This window comes from Microtus pennsylvanicus, chromosome 15 (assembly GCF_037038515.1).
Source record: "Microtus pennsylvanicus isolate mMicPen1 chromosome 15, mMicPen1.hap1, whole genome shotgun sequence".
In the NCBI taxonomy this organism is placed as follows: Eukaryota; Metazoa; Chordata; class Mammalia; order Rodentia; family Cricetidae; genus Microtus; species Microtus pennsylvanicus.
Window position 1 is genome coordinate 8,035,082 of NC_134593.1, and position 19,566 is coordinate 8,054,647.

A 19,566-nucleotide genomic window follows, 5' to 3' on the forward strand; every position below is an offset into this window, starting at 1 on the left:
GAAATTAATTAGGTGAAGAAACTATGAGATTATAGCAGAGGGATTCCTGCAAGGCAGCTCTAACCTGGGTGGATATTCATTTCAGTCTTTCTGAAATTAATAGTTTAGTGGGGAGCAAGCAGGTTGTGGTACCTTTCGGGCTTACAGCAAATTCAAAAGTGGTGCGTTATTAGGGATTTGATTTTCACATTGCATGCGCTATCTTGGAAAATCACTCTGTGGAAATGGTTGTTCCGACTGCTGGCGAATAATTCCATCTTTGACAATAGCACAGCTATTTATAGTAACACTGAATAAAGAAGGTTCCGTTGTATGTTGCCTGTAATTAATTTAAAACATTAAACTGCAAAGTGATTTTTATATATAATACAAGGTTGAAGGAATTTTGCAACTTTGAAATTTCTTTAGATTTTTATCATCTATTTTTTTATTAATGCATAACAATTGTACAAAATAGTAGTCTGTTCTTTTTTGTTTGTTTGGTTTGGTTTGTTTCTTTTTTTTTTTTTTTCAATGTTCAGTTTCCTTTAATGACCCCCATCTCCCCTGAAGGGTAGGTGCAGGCAGCTAGGCGACGGCAAGACATGTTCACTTGAAGATCTTGCCTTGATTGGCGGCTTTGCCCACATGCTGGAAGGCCCCCTCCCAGGAAAAGTACTCTCGAACCAGGGTCTGGGTCTCCTCGCTACCAGGATCCAGTTTCCGCCATGTATATGACTCGTAGTCCACCTGCCAATCTGGACAAGGCAAGCTCTTGGCCTCGGAAGACCCAAACGCCAGAAATGGAGCTGCTGTTGTTGGTTCCAACCAGGATGACACTAGCAAAGGCATTCTTCCTCAGTTTGTCCAGTCGCTGGAACATGCCAGTGATGAGGTTGCAACTCATAAAGGTCTGGGTGAGCTCCTCAGGGAAGCGATATTCAGCATACCACAGGGACCAGCCGTCCTTATCAAAGTGCTCCCAAAAATATGGCAGCGCCACGGAGAGGGTGTCTTCATTGGAGTACTTACGCTTAAACTCATCCAACACAAAGGTACTCTTGGGCAAGTGAGCAAAGGGGTCCTCAGCAGCCAGCGCCTGCTCACACTCATCCATCTCCTCCTCAGGAGCTGGGGCAGCTGCCTTTTTCTCCTCTTTCCGTTCAGCCTGGGGCTTCTGTTTCTCTTCTCGTGATCCCTTTTCTTTCCTTGGAGTATCTTTTTTTTAGGCTGGCTCTCTGCAAACTTCTTGGCATCAAACTGGGCCATCTTCTCACACAGCTTCACCTCCCCCAAGACTGCCCTGAACTGGGGCTGGTTAATGCAGGTGAGGAACCATCGGTTGGTATTGGGGAAGGCCTGGCGAAAAGAAGGCTCTAAGACCTGCTTGTAGAGCCACAGAAGGGTACAGACAACTGTGATATCAGCCAGAGTCACTCGCTCACCCACCAAGAAAGTCCTTATCTTCAAATGAGTGTCCAGCAGCCCCAGGATTCGCCTCACCTCTTCTTTTGCATTTTCGGTGGCCTGTTTGTTATGGTGCATGATGCCCAAGGTGGGGAACACCCAGGTGCTGGCTGGAGGGACGATATCACTGTCAGCAAAGCTCACCCACTGCACCACCTGAGCTGCTGCCTCTGGAGTACTTCCCGGCAGGTCCTCGTTGCTTACATAAGGTGATGGCATTGCTCTCAAACACGCAGAATCCATCATCACCCTCAAATGCTGGAACCTTGCCAACAGGAAATTTTCTGAGAAATTCGGGGGTGCGGTTGGTTTGGCCAAAGTGGAAGTGGGGTGGTGCAAAGAGCACATGGACCTGAGCCCCACTGTGCTGAGCAGCAATGAGGGCCTTGAAGGGTCTCCAGTTTTCAGGATATGTGTACAGGGTCCCAGCCGCCTGCAGAGAAAGGGGGTCTTTTTTTAAAAAAAATATTTATTTATTATGTATACAATATTTTGTCTGTGAGCGTGCCTGAAGGCCAGAAGAGGGCACCAGACCTCCCTACAGATGGTTGTGAGCCACCATGTGGTTGCTGGGAATTGAACTCAGGACCTTTGGAAGAGCAGGCAATGCTCTTAACCACTGAGCCATCTCTCCAGCCCCTGGTTTGTTTCTTGGTTTGTTTTAGACAGGGTTTCTCTGCCTAGCCCTGGCTGTGCTGAAATTAATTTGCTCTATAGACCAGGCTGGCCTTGAATTCACAGAGATTCACCTGCCTCTGTGTCCACTCCCTGATTATTTTGGTTTTGTTTGTTTGTTTGTTTTTAAACTATTATCTGAGTTATCTGATCATCTAACCCATATTTATTTTATTTTATGCCGTTCTGTACTCTCTTTAGGCTGTGTCCTAATTGGTTGATCTCTGATTCATTCTGTGCTCCGGTCCAGGTCAGAAACCATAGACAGTTAGCATCTCCGGTGTGCGCCCAGTAGCTTTTGCACAATTAGTACAAACCCCATGCTGAGGAGGAAAGAGGGACGTAGCATTTTCTGCTGCTTGTATCTTTTGACAAACACTCAGAGAAGTGACCTCCTCTGTCTCCAGTGCTGGTAACCCCTTCAGGTAGCAGAGGGAAGTCTACTGGGGAAGGGAAGACCAGAAGCAATATGGTCACTTTTAGCCATGGGTCAGATCTTAAAGCCAGACGTGGTGTTTATTTGAAGATTTCCTGTAGTTTTGGTCAGGCGCAGAAATGTCTCTTTCACTCCTTCCCTCCCTCTCCTTCCTCCCTCTTCTTTCTCTCCCCTCTTTCTCTACCTCTTCTTCCCCTCCTTCCCTCTTACCACCTCCTTCACTTCCTCCCTCCCTCCTCTTTTTCTCCCCCCACCTTCTCCAGTCTCAAATAGACAGACTGGTTTCAAAGCTGCTAGGGTCAAGCCTGGCCTTGAACTTCTGGTCCTCTTGTGTGTTTGTATCCCAAGTGATGAGAGTTTGGTACTGTTCCACCACCCTGCATTAACTAGGTGCTGGGATTAATAACCAGAGTTCTGTCCGGGCTGGGTAAGCATTCTACCACCTGAGCTACGTCCCCACCACAGTTACAACACAGAAGCTAGATCTGGATTCAGATGAGGGGTTGTGTGCCACTGCACACACAGCGAGGTCTTGGATCCCTTACTGCCACCCTACTGCCAGCTGCCCCTTGTTCTGCACTGGTCAGCCTGCCTTGTAGCCGAGCTCCTTACAGACTGCAGTCTATTCTTTCAGAGGAGCCTCCTGTCCTTTGCCTTTATACAAACAGAGCTTGTTCCAGACTTGCAGCTCAGCTCAGCACCACCTCTCCAGGAACCCTCGGCCCCAGGGCTGGGCTTTCAGCATCTGAACTCAGTACATTCTGTTCAGAAAGTCTTCCCTCTGCTAGTCCAGATCCTACTTACCCCCTGACACCCATCTCGGTTCCCAAGCTCTTTCTTCCACCCACCTACTCTTTTACCAGGTGTGTTTAGCTGTTTTTTTTAAATTTTACATGTATGAGTGTTTTGCTGGCATGTATGTATGTACCATGTGTGTGCCTGGTACCCACAAAGGCCAGAAGAGGGTGTCGAATCCTGGAACTGGAATTACAGAAAGTTGTGAGTCACCATGTAGGTACTAGGAATCGAACTCAGGTCCTCGGGAAGAGCAGTAAGCACTCAAGCTCTCTCTTTTTCTGTTTCTGTTTTGTGTTTTGTTTTTCAAAACAGCGTTTCTTGTGTTGCTTTGGAACCCGTCCTGGAACTCGTTCTGTAGACCAGGCTGGCCCTCTCAAACTCACAGAGATCAGTGCTGGGGTTAAAAGCTGTGTGCCACCACCCCCGAATACAGTAAGCACTCTTATCGATGAGCCATCTCTCCAGTCCCATATCCAACCTTTTGACATTGGGTTATGACAATGCCATCTATTAAGTTCATGCTTGAGAACTGTGCAATGAAATTAGTCACTCACACATACATGTCCATGCTCAGGTTTCGTAATATTTTAAATAAGCTTATGGTTTTGTTTGGGGCTGCTATCCCTGGTCACATGTTTAAGTTTTAGTCCATCAGAAATATTTTGCCACCAGGAACCTAGCCTTAGACTAAACCATAAGGCTTCACTGAGACAAGACTCTAGGTCCCAGGAGCCCATTGTTTAGAAAGGGCTCTAGACATGCAATTCAACCACCCGTGCAAGAGAAGGAGCCTAGGGCCGGTGACATAGTGGTGGCTGGAGTGAGTGGTTCTTATTGCCTCGTGTTTGGATCAGATGAGAGGTGAGATGAGGGATCCCTCTTTGTTTTTTGTTTTTATTTGGGTTTTATTGTTTTTGTTTGCTTTGCTTTTGTTTGTTTTTTCTTTTTTCTTTTGTTTTTGTTTTGTTTTATTTTGTTTTGTTTTGTTTCTCTGTGAAACAGCCCTGGCTGTCCTGGAACTAGCTCCTGACCAGGCTGGCCTTGAACTCACAGAGATCTGCCTTTCTCTGTCTCCCATTGGGCACCACCACCGCCTGGCTCGAGGGATCTCTTGTAGTCTTGTAATGAGATTTGAGGATGGCAGGAGCTGATGGCAGCAGAGCCTCACAGGACCAGAGCTGGGAATTTCAGGGGCTTTGGTACTGTTCAGTTGGAAAGCTGGGCAATGCTGTAACTAGAGAGGACATGCAAGTCAGACACACAGGAGCTCTCTCCTTTGGGTGTTTGTGTGTATAGACGTGGCTATTCAGAATTGGGAACACATCAGGTCCTGACATCTATTTGTGTGTGCATGGATTTGACTGTAGGGGAGGATATAACTAGCTGAATCTGATACCTATTGTGTATGTGTGTGTGAGGATTTACCTATGGAAGGGAAAGCATTAGGAACTGACATATAACATTGTCATGTGTATGTGTGTTTTGACTGTGTCTTTATGTGTGTGGTATGTTCTTTTGACTGGCATGGAATGTTTGGCACAGGAGACATTTAATATATTAAATTGTACATGTAACCATAGTGAGGTTGAAGGGACATGCTGTCAGTTCATGATATTTTTCCCTTCATAGGTCACATACATGGATAGATATCAGATTCAACTAGTTATAGCATTCTCTAGAGTCAAATCCACATACACACACACACACACACACACACACACACAGAGAGAGAGAGAGAGAGAGAGAGAGAGAGAGAAAGAGAGAGAGAGAGAGAGAAGTAAAGGTCTAAGGGTCTACTGGGTATCCAATACTGAAGAGTTAAATTTACAGACAAACACACACAGAAGAAAAAGGGTGGGGGGAGAAAGGAGAGGAGAGATAGGAGGTAGAAATAAAAGAGTCCCCCAAAAAGGAGAGATAGAGCTCAGCCTGCTTTCTTTGTGGCTCATATTGAGCAGTGTATGTTGAGAAGCAGAGATTTACAATTTAGTTCATGTGGTATCACAGTTAGCAGATGTATACAGCTGAGACAAATCGAGAATTGCATGTGGGTTTTTGAGAGAAAGAATGGAATACACATTAACTTTTAAATATCAGGCCTTGTTGGTCCATATCTCACAATCACTCCTATATATCAAGTCTTTCTATATTCCCTTTCACTGTGTCTTGAGTCTTAGATGTACTCTTTGATGTCTGTCCTGGAAGAACACCTAGCCATTAATCTCACATTATTGCTGCAAACTAAACTATACTGCAATCCAAAATGCATTGCAAGTCATCACATTCATACTACTTAAAAACTGTGCAGTCAATTGTCTGACCAGTCACTACAAGAACACACAGACTGTTCCTTCTAACAGCATCATCACAACCACTGCTCCGCATATACTACTATTGATCAGGCCCTGCTGGGCAATCCCATGTGCCCTAGATAGATGCTAGCAGGCAGGTCCTACTTGAACTAGACAGCTCACAACTGCTGCTATAAACAGCATAAACTGCTGTGTTCATGAGACACTGAAGAACATGTCCCTGCTGCTCCCACAGAGAATCTTAGTAACAGGGCTGCCCCCACTTCCGGCCTTCTAGATGCCATCCCCCACCCACAATCTCATGCACTCATGTACTCCTTTCCCTGCCACTGTAGCCTGAAACACATTGCTTGGTTTCAGACCTTGCTGGACACTGACCTGAAGCTTGAATGCATTATTGTGTATCAAATCCTTAGGATTCCCCAGTCCTGACCTGCATATTTGGCTTGAAATCAGGCCATGTTTAATAAGTTTCTCTTTCTACACCCACACTGCTGTCCTAAAACAGTGCAAATTCTGAGTCATGCTAACACCCCTGCCACTGTCTAGTAGTGCATGTTTCAGCAGAATGCAGCTATTTTGTGTATGGCTTGATGCCTATGGATTTCTATACACACAATTTATATGACTGAAATCTGCACAAGGTAGTAATATGTGTCTGATAGGAAGAAACTTGCTGATGTCTGTGACAGCTGTGTCTACTGGAACCTTAACAATAGCAGTGCTTGTTTTCCCAGTAGTGTGTATTAGAGCTAAGGGTGTGTGTCAAACTTGGCCTCTTCCCTGGCATGTCGTGTAGGATGGAGGCTGGTGTTCAAGTGAATCTGATGTACTACATCTTATATGCTGTCTTTTAGGAAGGGGTTAATGTCCAGCAGGGCCCAGTTATAGCAGTGGATCCTGACACCCAGAACACTAGGTAGCATAGGAAGGTGTCCAGCATAACCTTAAGCCAAGCAGTGTAGGTGTGTCTTCTGCAGAAGAAGGAGGTCCAGCCAATGATAATTCCTAGCAGCTGTGCATGGTTTAACTGGCATAAAAGTTCCCAGCATGGTCTCAAAGCTGTCTATTAATGTGGGATAGGAGGTCAAAGAGAAACCAATACCTAGAAGTGTATGGGTGGTCAGAAGACTGAGGGTGTGTTCAAAGAGTTTGATGAATAACACTGTCAGAAGAGAGAGTGGAAGAATGGGATGTCAAGCCGAGCACAATACATACTAAGTATATGTTAGGTTTTGGGTGAACTGGTATCAGTCAATCAAGGTGTGATAATGCATGTGGCAATAGGTTGGCAGTGAGGGATGTGATGTCCAGGAGTGCCTGCCTTGTTAGTGTGTGTGAGCCATTTAGAATGACAGCAGAGCCTGGTACCTAGAAGTGCATTTGGGGCAGCTGCAAAGTGATGTGTGCTTCAAGGTTGTGAGTTTGTCAAGTAGAGCCTAGAACTACCAGTGTATTTTGGTAAATGACAAGAGAGTGTCCTATATGCCCTGATAAGCATCACTTAATGTGGGACTCTGTGGGTGACATTCAGTATCCAGACCTAAGAACACATGTGAAGAACGTGTGAGGGTTGCTTACAACATAAAGTTCTGGCATCTATCTCTGGTAGGGCTACATGGCTTCTTTCTGACTACCTTCTCTCTCCCAACATTCAGCTTTGTTTTCTCTGCCTAGCTCTGTTCTGCCTTGCTCTGCCATAGTCTCAAAGCAGTTTCTTTATTAACTGATGATATTCACAGCATACAGAGAGGAATTCCACATCACTTCTCCTTTTCTGTTTAAATAAAAAGAATGGTTTTAACTTTAACATAGTAAAATTACGTATAACAAATAGGTATCAAGCAAAAATTAGAGTTACAATATTTCTATCTACTTTATCTTTTATCATAACTAAGGGAAACTGTAACTATAACTACACATTCTTCAACTCCATCAAAGACTCCAGAAGGAAACATTATTACCTAAGTAATCAGAAAGTGCATTATAAGCAACTTCCAAAATTCTGGAATTGACAGAGACATTTCACTAACTGGACAGTCAGCCAATGTTCTTATGTATCATTGGACCATACATCTTCAGACTAAAGTCCTATAGTATCCAGCAGACTTTTCCACAAAGCAGGAAAATTTAAAGACAGTTCTGCCTATATTGGCAGTTTGTCAGTCTCTTTCTTTTGTGTCCTGCAGAATGTCTGGCAGAGTCATAAAGCAGGAACCCTGAAGGGTCATTTCACCTTTACACAAGTTCAACAGTCATTTCTCTGTGGGTCCTGCATGTCCAGTTCATACAGCATAGCATCAACAAGTCCAGACAAGAGCAGTTTCGTATGTAAATGGCTAGCAAACTCCATAAGGAGCCTCTTCAATGCCCATCTTCCTCGTGAAGTAGATTGGTACTGCCAGGAGCAGCTGTGTCTCATTGTCATGAAAAGTCCTAAGATCTAAAGACACTTTAAATGACATATTCTGTAGGTCTTTGAAAGATTTGAAGAATGCCTATTTAACTGAAATATATCTCTGTATATCTAAAAAACCTAACTAACATGACTACAAGTTTGACTATTATGGATGACTATCTATTAACTTATATTTCTTAAATATATACTATATTTTTAAATGAGCTAGACAAACACAATACCTTAATCAAGATCAGAAATGCATATACACAGTATAACAAAATTGACCTTAAATTTGTATCAATAAACCAAGATCCTTACCTATGAAAATATCTATATCATATCTCCATTTAAATGTAAACAAACATTTTAAACAATATTTGGGAATTTGGGCATAGTTCTCTCCAAACCGCTTCCTGCTTTTTGTTGGGTACAGTTTTTTTGGGAGTGTTCACGGTGACATTTCAGGGGGTCTATCAAACCACATTAGTCTAGAAGGAATCCACAGGTTCTTATCCTCTATGGAAACAAAAGATGAGCCTCTTTTCCAAAGTAATATATCCTTAGACCCATATTTTGAAGTCAAGAAATATTTAAGATATATATGTTGGTTGCTTAGCTTCTTCACAGTCAAAAAATTCAAAGAAAACACAATAATATTCACAATCCAGACTCTCTGTATATAGTCCATCTCTACATGGCCTATTTTTCTTTATTCCTATTACTTGTTCTACAAGTTTACTCTATCTCTCTTTTTTCTTTTTTTTTTGGTTTTTCTTTTTTTTTGGTTTTCAGAGACAGGGTTTCTCTGTGGCTTTGGAGCCTGTCCTGGAACTAGCTCTGTAGACCAGGCTGGTCTCGAACTCACAGAGATCCGCCTGCCTCTGCCTCCCGAGTGCTGGGATTAAAGGCGTGCGCCACCATCGCCCAGCTACTCTGTCTCTTTAAAGACTTTATTTTATTTTTTAAAAACCATTTACTTATACTCCTTTACTTCTCTATCCCAAGCCCATGCACATTTATCCAAAAAACGGCGACCCATTTACAGGTCTTTTATATCTGAATATGTCTTTATTTTATATCTGTAATTTATTTATTTAAGCCAGAAGCACTTCCTAAAATGCTAAGCAGCCACTAAGGCTGCTTTGTCTTGTAGCTCTGCCCAGTCTAACATGGTGGGGTGGAGGTCTGTTTATTGTGAGCCATGCTCACATCCCCATTTTTGGGCACACAGTGTGTCTATGTTGCCATTAAGCAAGTTGTAGCATTCTGCTCATAAACCTTATTTAAATGCTCCATTGCCAGACCTTGTCAGAGTTTGTACTGGCGACACAGCCCAGGAAGCTGCCATTACAAAACCATGTTTTTTGTTCTACTGCTGAATCAGGAAAACCTTTCTTATAGGATCCAAGGTGTTAAGCTGTGCATAACTCTGGTGTGTGTGTGTGTGTGTGTGTGTGTGTGTGTGTGTGTGTGTGCATGTGTGCCTAGAATTCCTTCCCAAACTCTCTCAGGTTATTAGTGGATTTTAGTTGGCCACATTGGTGCCAATTTGTAGTAAGAAGGCCACTTGTTTGTTCTCAGCTGCACAGCCCCAAACTAACCAAAGAGAAATTGTATTAATTCAATTACTGCTTGACCCATTAGTTCTGGTTTCTTACTGACTAACTCTTACATATTAATTTAATCCATTTCTATTAATCTCTGTATCACCACATGGCTGTGGCTTGCCAGCAAGTTTTGCCATGTCTATCTCTGTCAATGGTTCCATGGCTTCTTACTACTCTGCCTCCTTTCTTCCAGCATTCAGTTTAGTTTTTCCCACTTATCTATTTTTTACCCTATCAGGCCAAACCAGTTTCTTTATTCATTAACAATAAAAGCAACATATAGACAGAAGGACATCCCATACCAATCCACACCACTTCCACTCTCAAAATTCTACCTATCAGGCCCTACTTGAATATTTCTTCCTGTAACACTACTGTGTATATACATGGCCACATCCCTGAGCCTATAAGGTATACACCTAAAGACACTACACATGTCAGTCTGGATTGGCCAAATTCAGTCCACATATTGTGTAAGCTCTCAATCTCCAAGACATGGTCCAACTACCATTTATTCCAAAATATAAAATAATCTTTAGGATATACTTCACAAAATTCTCTATTCCACTTTTAAACTTGCAGGTATGAATCCCTGATACACACAACATTGATTCCACCCACATTCACCATTTCTTATCAGTTCCATTGGGTGCTGTTATCCAGCTTCTTCTAATACCACCAAATGCATTTGAGATGGTGTCAGGGGAGGCAGTGACAAGCAGTGTCAATTACTAACAAGGCTGTTTAGCACAGCAGCTGGGAGGCGACGCATCTATAGTATCTTGCCTCCTACTGGTGAGTAGGTGGTGAAAGTGAACTGTTACTTGTAATGTATATGGAGGACAATATATGAGTTTTTGGGGGTAAGAAACAGTGTCAGGTAAGGGCTGATATCTAAATGGATATGTGGTTTTGCGGCTGCGGATGTCCATTAGGGTCTGACACCTAGCTGTTTGGGGATATATGTGGGGTGTCCAGCACAGCATGGTTCCATATATTCACTGTGGGGAAGCAAGGAGGGTGTGCTCTGTATGGGTTGGGATCTAGCATTGAGAGTGGAGTAGTGCTGGGGAGTGTGCAGCTAGTTTCTCTGGCCTGTAGCACCAGCAGCATGAAGACACATTAGCTCAAGCAAATTCTATACCTTGCCTATTCTCAGTGTCCCTCTTCTAGTAGGCTGAGGTATTTGAGGTTTTTAAGAGTCAGAACAAAGTTGCCAGTCAGTGTTGGAAGTGCCCCCCCCAAATTTGGATAGTGTTCATTCAGCTTCTATACCATATCTTCATGCAGCAGCCTTGGGAACCGCATGGGTGCAAGAGTGGTGAGCAGAACACATTAGCTTTTCTGTCTGTAAATTCCATTGTTACCACCCAGCGCTGTACCACCATCTTGGCTTAGAACAGAGATCTGTTGTCTGTTGGGGTGGAGTAGAGACTAGGCTTTCTCTAGAAATCCTAGGGTATAATCTCCCCCAGACATTCTACAGCTGTGTTTCTTGGCTAATGGCTTTAGAGCTCATGTGGCCACAGTTCATCTTCTCTAGGTTGTCTCTATCTTCCAACTAAAGAGGCTGAAACTTATGTAGGTCTCCTTTGTATCTCTTATATGAACTTTGCAGAGTTTGCAACTGGGGTATATTTGAGATTGTGTTCAGTTTTCTAATGGGTCCCCTCTTGTTTGCTTTTGCATACTTGTCCTGCAGACCTTTATGGATAGACCATATTCTCTGCCTTGATTTTCACAACGCATCTGTCAAAATCAGAATCAACTTATGTAATGTAGGTGAATCTGTTGCTGTGATTTTTATTTTATTCTATGAGTGCACTCTCCATCCCTTCCCTGTCCAACTTTCTGGATCTTTGAGGCTTTGTGGGAAGTTCTGGATCCGTAAGTGCAGGGTCTGGAGAAATCACTTTTGCTCTGTCATCACTTTTAGGATTAGACCCAGGTGAATGCTACATTTGTTGTTTAGGTAGCAGAATGGCATTTTTCTGAGACTATCTGAGAAAATTTCTGTCAGTTTAACAACAATGATGGCAGCAGAGGGTTCTGAGAGTTTGTATTCCTTTGGATTCTTCTCAGAAACCATAAGTGTTCTGAATTTTAGTTAGTGTAAATTCACCTGGAATTCTATTTCAGAATTTGAGAATTGGTTTGTGTGTACACTGTTTCTATATGATACCAGTGAGAAACAGTACAAGTGGATGACCCCAAGTGCACCATTGTCATGTTACTGGAGTCCAGGAAGAGAAGGACCATGGACACTGCCTTTGCAGAAAATCCCATCCAGATGCCATACAGTGACGCACAATTGCTTACCAATGCTCTGCCGAGGCATGCTCTTTATCTGGTTGGGTAGGTTTCATGGGTGATCTCTGAGGAAAGAGAGGTATGACTGACATTTTTGAACTGTCAAAATATACACAACATCTAAATGTGGTGGAGATACAAAATTAAAACATACCCATGGAGAGTTTCAAAAGGGGTCCTCCTGTTATTCTCAGATCTTGACAAGAATTGACACAGGTTCTGAAGCTGAATGGAGGAACAGAATCTATCTCACTGCCCTGCACAAAATATCCTCCTGAAGCTGTGTAGAACTTCTGAGCTTCCTTCATCTCAGGAAATGACATTTTTCATCACTGACACCAGGACTGCGTGTGCAGGTCCCCAGGTCAGGAATCCCCTGTGCACATCTTTCAGGATATGGCCAGGCACCTTCAAGCAAAGGAATATTGTAGATCAATGAAGAAACTGGCTGAGACTTCCACATTCTCCAAGCAGAGAACCTGTGATCTTGGCAGATAATGGCAGGGTTACTTTATTGAAATTCAGGGAGTAAGGAGACAGGTATAATGCTGATTGTCTTCCAATGTGACCTTCCCTAGACCAACATCATTAGGGTCTTCTCAGGCACATCTGAAGGCAGGGAATGATTTCTCATGCCAGCCCTGGTACTTTTCAAGAATCAGGCTCTGGAAAAAAAAAAAGGAGGAAAAGCATTTTCCCACCAACATGTCTAAACATAGGCACTCTGCTTCCTGCACCTCATCTCATTTCCTCTTGTCTACATTAGACAGGATACATACTTGGTGAAAATGAGCTTCCACAAAAGATCGTGTCCCAAAAAACCTGCAGATAATAGGAGAAAAACGGTGGCCAATAAGAGATCTAGAGTTGACTTGTAGAACTCCATGGGACCCACCTTTAGTAAACTGATCATTGTGGCTGTGTAAAGAGGCCAGTGGGTGTACTTTAAGCAGTGCACCAGCCATGTTATATACAAAAGAGCACATCAAGGACTCAGCTTTGTGCTCTGTGAAGACAGCATCTGTGGAGTTTTTTTGGATAATCCTTGTGAAGATTATGCTACAAGTAGGTGATACTGACTGTCCTTGCTCCTGCTCCATCCAACAGACAGGTAGTGAAGGAGAGAGGTGACGGATGTGGGGACAGCTAGCTTCTGTTCTTTCAGGTAAAAGACTAAAGACAGCAACATGTGTTTAGTAACAGAAGCAACCAAAGTCCCCATCAGTCGAAAGGCAAACATCAGTATGAACATAAGTAACCATCACATCTGTTCATAGTGAGGTTTGCCTTTGTAGAGACCATCAGCTCAGTCTGGAGTCAATGATTCTCATGGGTTGTCTCTGCTGAGGTCCACTTACCTGTCTACAATACACAATTTCTCCTTTTCCCAGGTACTAGATTCAGGAAAGTATATGACAAATGATACTTGCCTTAGTAATCACCCATTGATGGAGAACTGGTAAGCAAGAAGTTCAGTGGGTCTTGGCTATTTTTCTTTTCAAGACTGGGTGCCACATCCTTCTTATGTTTCAACCCAGAACAGATGAAGTATCTTGCAAGATGCAGAGTGACTTCCATACAGGTATAAGAAGATGATCACCCCTTCTACAAAAATAGTTTCTCCATAACAGCTAGCGGACAGAGGGAAAGAGGGGAAAGATGTGCCACTTGCCCAAAGTTGTCTCAAGACCACTCTGAATCCATGTCTCTGATGTCTCTCACTTTTCCTTTTCTCCTCTGCATCATGAAATCATTGAACACATTCCCTGGAATTAAAAAAGGGTGGCTTTGGCAGACTCATTCTTATTTGTATGTGGACCAATATCAAGGACAAACCAGATCACAGAAACATCTCTTGTACAATGGGATAAAACTTAGCAATCTCAGTGCTACTTCAGCCATGAGACCCACAGATGAGCCCTGGCATTCTGTCCCTTCTGAGTGGCCACTCTTCATTACAGAGAGCAGTGATCTGCATGGAGGGTGTCAATGACAACATCAATGAAACTTTCACAGGAGGATCTTTGCTGGATGCTTCAAATCTACAGGCCCATGGGTCAATGTAGGTCTGACCCCTGATAAACAAAACATAATTCCAAGACTACAGACTAAGTCACGTGTCTTGGACAATCAAGCACCAGAATAATCAAACAATATCCACCATGCAATCTCGAACAGCATGTGAGTATTCCATTCACAGTGGTACCCTTTTTTTGTCCTGCTCGCGGTGACTTTCCTGTTAGGAGACAAATAACATTCTTATAAGCAATCCACATTAAGGACCCCTTCATTAACAGCGGGACTGAGTCAGTATGTGGTGGGATTGTCTCCTGTGAAAAGAGACAAATAGATACAGGCAGCATGCAAACAAAGCAGCAAGGATGTATGGGGAGGGAGGAGGAGACTCACCTTTGTCCAGTGTGAGAAAATATCTCACTTGGACCTGACCTTGAAGGGAAAGACAGAAGGATGAGTTTTGATGTGGTATGTTCATGAATACTGTTCCTTTAGGACTTCTAAGCCATGGGCATCTTTGGGGTGAATTTTGGCACAAGACTCAACACTGAGAAGAATGCTATGGAAGGCCAGCCATTGGAATATCTCCTATTAACTATGGTTTCATGTGGAGAAGGCTGTCATGCATGATGGCTTACCACCTCCTAGTCTTGATTTTTCTACTGCATTCTTAAACACACTGCCACCTTAAGTATTTTGAAATATTTAGTTCGAAGTCTTGACTCATATATCCTTTTGGACCGTCCATTTTCAGGTTGTTTATCTATTCTCACACTCATTCCTAGCCTTTGGAGTTTTCTTCCCTCAAAACCTTTGATCCTCTATAATATTTTTTCCCTTTAGTCAACACTGCATCTGTCTGCCTCTACTGCCTCTGCCACTTATCCTTTTTTGTATAATTTCAGCTGAAGCGTTGCACTTTAGTGGTGGTGGTGGTGGTACTGTGGAGTGTACTGTTTGAAATTAGATTTGCTAATTTACATAGCTCTAACCATCATGTCATCATTGCAAATAAGCATCAGAAAATATATGATTAATAAGCACAGAAGTGTATCTTGGGCACCCCATTTATCTGTGTGTGTGCACCTGCAATGCTCTCTACCTCCCAGTGCTGTCACTTCCTTCTGAGAAACATGGCTTTCTCCTGAGGGTGGCAGGCAGCAGCATAGAACTCTCACACATTCCCAATTCTTTTCTTAACCCTCTTCCAGCCTTTGGACAAATTTCTGGCAGAGACTGAATTTACAACTTTAGGAGAGACAACTTTCATGTTATTCTTGTATATTGCTTGAAGGGAAGATCTCTGAGTTCCATGGGTGCCAGTTGTGGCCACACATCCTGAGATGCCTCACTGAAATTTTTTTTTTTTTTTTTTTACAATGGATGTACTCAGAGTATGAGCTAACCTTGGGGGTGCTCATGTCCTGAGGTGCCTCACAGGACAAATACTCTATAGAAGAAATGCACTCAGAGACTGGGCATCTTGAGGAACACTCATTGCAAACCACGCTACCTACTGCCAGACTTCTGCTCAGGAGACGAGTAACCTCAGAAGCACACGTGGGTACTGGGGGGGGGGGTTCCTCCTTCAGCAGGCGGCACAAGGTGGTAGGCATGCTCAGGCTTCTGCTCCCCTGCTTGCTTGAACACTTCTCATTACGCCTCTGATGTTCAGCCAGCAGGACAAAGGTGGGAATGGCAGGCTCACTCACTCTCCTCTTAGGAGGAACGTGAGAGCACCTGCTGATGACACAGCCACACAGGCCTGCAAGAACTTAGTGGCAGATTTCATGAGTTCCTGGGGTGACTCCTGGTTTAAAATTAGGTATGTGGCCATGATATTATTGATTTTTTTTCTCACGTAGACAATCACAATGAGATCCACAAGCAAAATGTTTTGAGAGAGTGTGTAAGAAATGTAGTACTTGATATCCAGCATTTCCTCCTTCATGTCTGCATAGGTCTTTGCTTTGAATGGGAACCTGACTGTCACCATTGCATATAAAACCACTGCCATGCTGCAGATGTCAACTGCCCTTGCATCATTCTCTGTGTCAGCGAATTGGAGCACAACATTCAATCGTGCCGCAGAATCCCTTGAACCTCTGCCTGAGGTGACTTGATGTTTTATCTAGTATCTGAGACCAGTTTTGACAAAAATGCCACTTACCAGGTAGGGGACGTGGGGATTAGGAAAATAGAGAAGAGAACAAAGTCACAAATAAAATAATAAAACAGAAATCAAAGGATAGTATTGGGAGGGAGTTTCAGTGAATACTGAAATTACCCATGTTTAATTTTCCATATGCTTTGTACCTTAATACAAAAGGGGAAAGAAGGCAATAAAAGACTTCTTTAACATGATACAAAGGACAATTAGCACAGTTAATTGTTTTAACACTTTTAGCCATCAAGCTATTAATCCATTTATTAGCATTCTGTTGTTTAGGCAGTGAACCCACCCTAGAGGAAAACCATACTAGATGAGAAGACAGGTTAGGATGTTCTGCAAGGAGTTGGAAAAGAGAAACATGGTTAAAAATATATTGTATAAAAGACTTTCAATGGTAAAATGTCAAAAGAGACTGGTATGAATGTATTCATGTATGAAATCTACCTCATTTTTAAAAAGAATTAACACTAATGTTAGTCCAACCACTCAATAAGATAAAGGGGAAGCGACACTTTCCAAGATGTTATACAAAACCTCAAGCAGCTTACAACCTGACATGTTGACTTGAGCTATCCTCCCTTCATTCCAAATATTTGAAAAAAAAAAAGCACTGACTTTCACCCACAAGTTTTCCATATGTGTGTTTTGTGACACCAACAGATAAATCCACACACAACAAAATAAATGAATTCATCATATATTTATAATCCTAAATATAAAATAAACAGAAGTTATAAGCCAACTGTTTATGGACATAGACAGCACAATCTTTATTGAAAGTACCTGAACTTTAGCAACATGTTCAAAAACACATAAAGAAGGCCATGTTCATGCTCAAGATCAGTTATTTACTGAGGAAGAGAAGGGTATTTCTAACATAAGAGTTGACAAATAAAACATATGAAAAGAATACAGGTTAAACAAGCCATAGCTCTATAATGAAATTTAATTATTTTCCAGAAAACAGCTACAAGTGATCTTATTATGTGTGACTTGCCAGTCTCAAAATGTAAATTTTGAGGGAACATTAAGACAGGACACTGAGGACATGAAATAGGAGGACAACAGTCTTCCTGGGATGTTCCACAGTATTCTGGCCGAGGGCTTAGTTATCATAACCAGCACAGAATCTTTAGACAAGAGTGATGAACAGAGTCCCAGGTGGATATGTATGTAAGCTTGGACTCCTGATTCCTCAGGTAGTAGGAAGATGTGCAGGTTGCCTAGTCCCAACTCCAAAGTGGTTTTGAAAACAAAGAGAGAATTTGGGGTTCATTGAAGGCAAAATAGTCTAGGAAGAGAGCAACCAATCAGGCTATACCTGGTGTTGCTTGAATAGATCAGAAACACCTCCCCCAAATTTACAGCTTCACGCACTGTCTTTGTGCACTGTCTGTGCCACTGGTGTCCTTGTAGTGAAAGCACTGTCTCCAACATCACAGGACAGACACTATCTCTTTTTTTTTTTAAATATTTATTTATTTACTATGTATACAATATTCTGTCCGTGTGTATGTCTGCAGGCCAGAAGAGGGCACCAGACCTCATTACAGATGGTTGTGAGCCACCATGTGGTTGCTGGGAATTGAACTCAGGACCTTTGGAAGAGCAGGCAATGCTCTTAACCACTGAGCCATCTCTCCAGCCCCCAGACACTATCTCTTAATAAACTGCCTTCACTGTGTATCCTGATCTATGGCCTGATTCTTGACATAAACAGAACTGAGTCAATCAGGTTGGGTATCCAATTGGGAAGCCCTCATTGGTAAGACTGAAGTCATGTGATTTGTGTCTATTCCCTAATTCTTTGGCTCTTACCTAGACTGCGAATGGGATCCTGTGAGAAGAGGGTTAATGCAGAAGTCTTTGCTTGTTTGTGGTTTTTCTGCAGAGACATGTCCCATAGGCCATATCAAATCATACTTCTTCCCTTCCAGTGTCTCCTTTCAGTTGTGATAAAAGGCTTGATTTCTGAAGGTTGGATTTGTGTTTGATCTGTTTCTAGTCTGTCCTGAGTGAATGGGTTTTCAGGCAATATCTCTGCACTGTTGACTTGGGATTCACCCATAAAAGGGCCATCAACAGTTCCTCAGAACTACCATCTTTCAAGAAATAATATTCTGAAACAAAAATAAAGGCTATCTTAAAAATCCAGCATCATTGCCCCTAATATCTGCTGACCTTACAGAGATGGCCCCTCTCTTCCTGAATGTCAGTATTGGGTCTACGTAAAAACTTTTACTTTGTAAACTTGAAAGGTACATCATCAACTAGTCATGGCTTATTATAACTACATTGGTCATCAATAGCCTAAAATTAAAACAAAACAAAATTAAACCCATCAAACCACTATTTTCCTCACTGACATTCCTCATTCCTTGCACTACTTTTGTGATGGGTCACGTTAATCTAAAAATATTTTTCTCTCAGTTGTAGTAAGTTCCAAAATTTATCCCATTAGTGTATTTTCTTGAACTTTGAAAAACATTGTCAATCACTTGGAGAAGAGTCCTCAAATTTCTGGATGCAATTTTTCTATTTCCTCAGTATTCCTACCCAACCTGCAACCAGTTCTTTTATGACCTGTTAGACTTGATGTGTTTTTGAGAAGGACACACATAGAGACTTCATCTAAATCTCTCCTGCCACTTCCTTTTCCCCTTGTGCCTCAGCTTATCCCATGGATCCCTGCCCCAAATATGAATTCTTACATGAGTTCCATGCATGTATGTGTATGGTTTTGTGTACACCTAGGAATACATTTATTTCTAAACTGCTGAGTCCATTTAGCTTTGTCCCATGGACCACTGGACTGAATGACTTATCTGGGAGCTGGTCCTGGAAGAAAACTGGTTGTTCCTCTCTCAGTAGTGATTGACACCTGGCATTGTTGGCAAAAAGAAAACTTCACTTCTTGATCTATGAGTGATGGGATTAAAGGCGTGCGCCACCATCGCTCGGCCGACATCTCATCTTTGAAATGCTATTCACGTAGAGTTGTAGTATATACCTTTATCCTAGTACTCAGGAGGTGGCAGCAATAAAATACTAAGATTGGGGATGCTCTTTGGACACTGACCTACTATGTTTTCTATTGCTGATAGACATCATGACAAAAACAATATGGGGAAGAAAGAGTTTATATGTTCTGATCAACGTCTGTCACTTAGGGAAGTTTGGGCATGAACTCAAGCATGAGCTGAGGCAGAAACAGACAAATCTGGCTACTGTCTTGCTCTTCATGCATTGCTCAGCCGACTTATACTACTTCAGACCAATATGAAGGGGTTAAGTCACCCAGGGTGTTGGAGTTCCCCACATGATTCAACAAGAAAATGAGTCCTGTGACTGGTCACCAACTTCAAATTTGCCAGCCTACTTTCAGATTCTCA

General features: G+C 42.5%; 1 pseudogene; it reads right to left on the reverse strand.

The window, feature by feature from the left end:
• Positions 1 to 489: 489 nt before the first annotated feature.
• LOC142836114 (elongation factor 1-gamma pseudogene) overlaps positions 490 to 19,566 on the reverse strand; it is a 32,997-nt pseudogene continuing 13,920 nt past the window's right edge.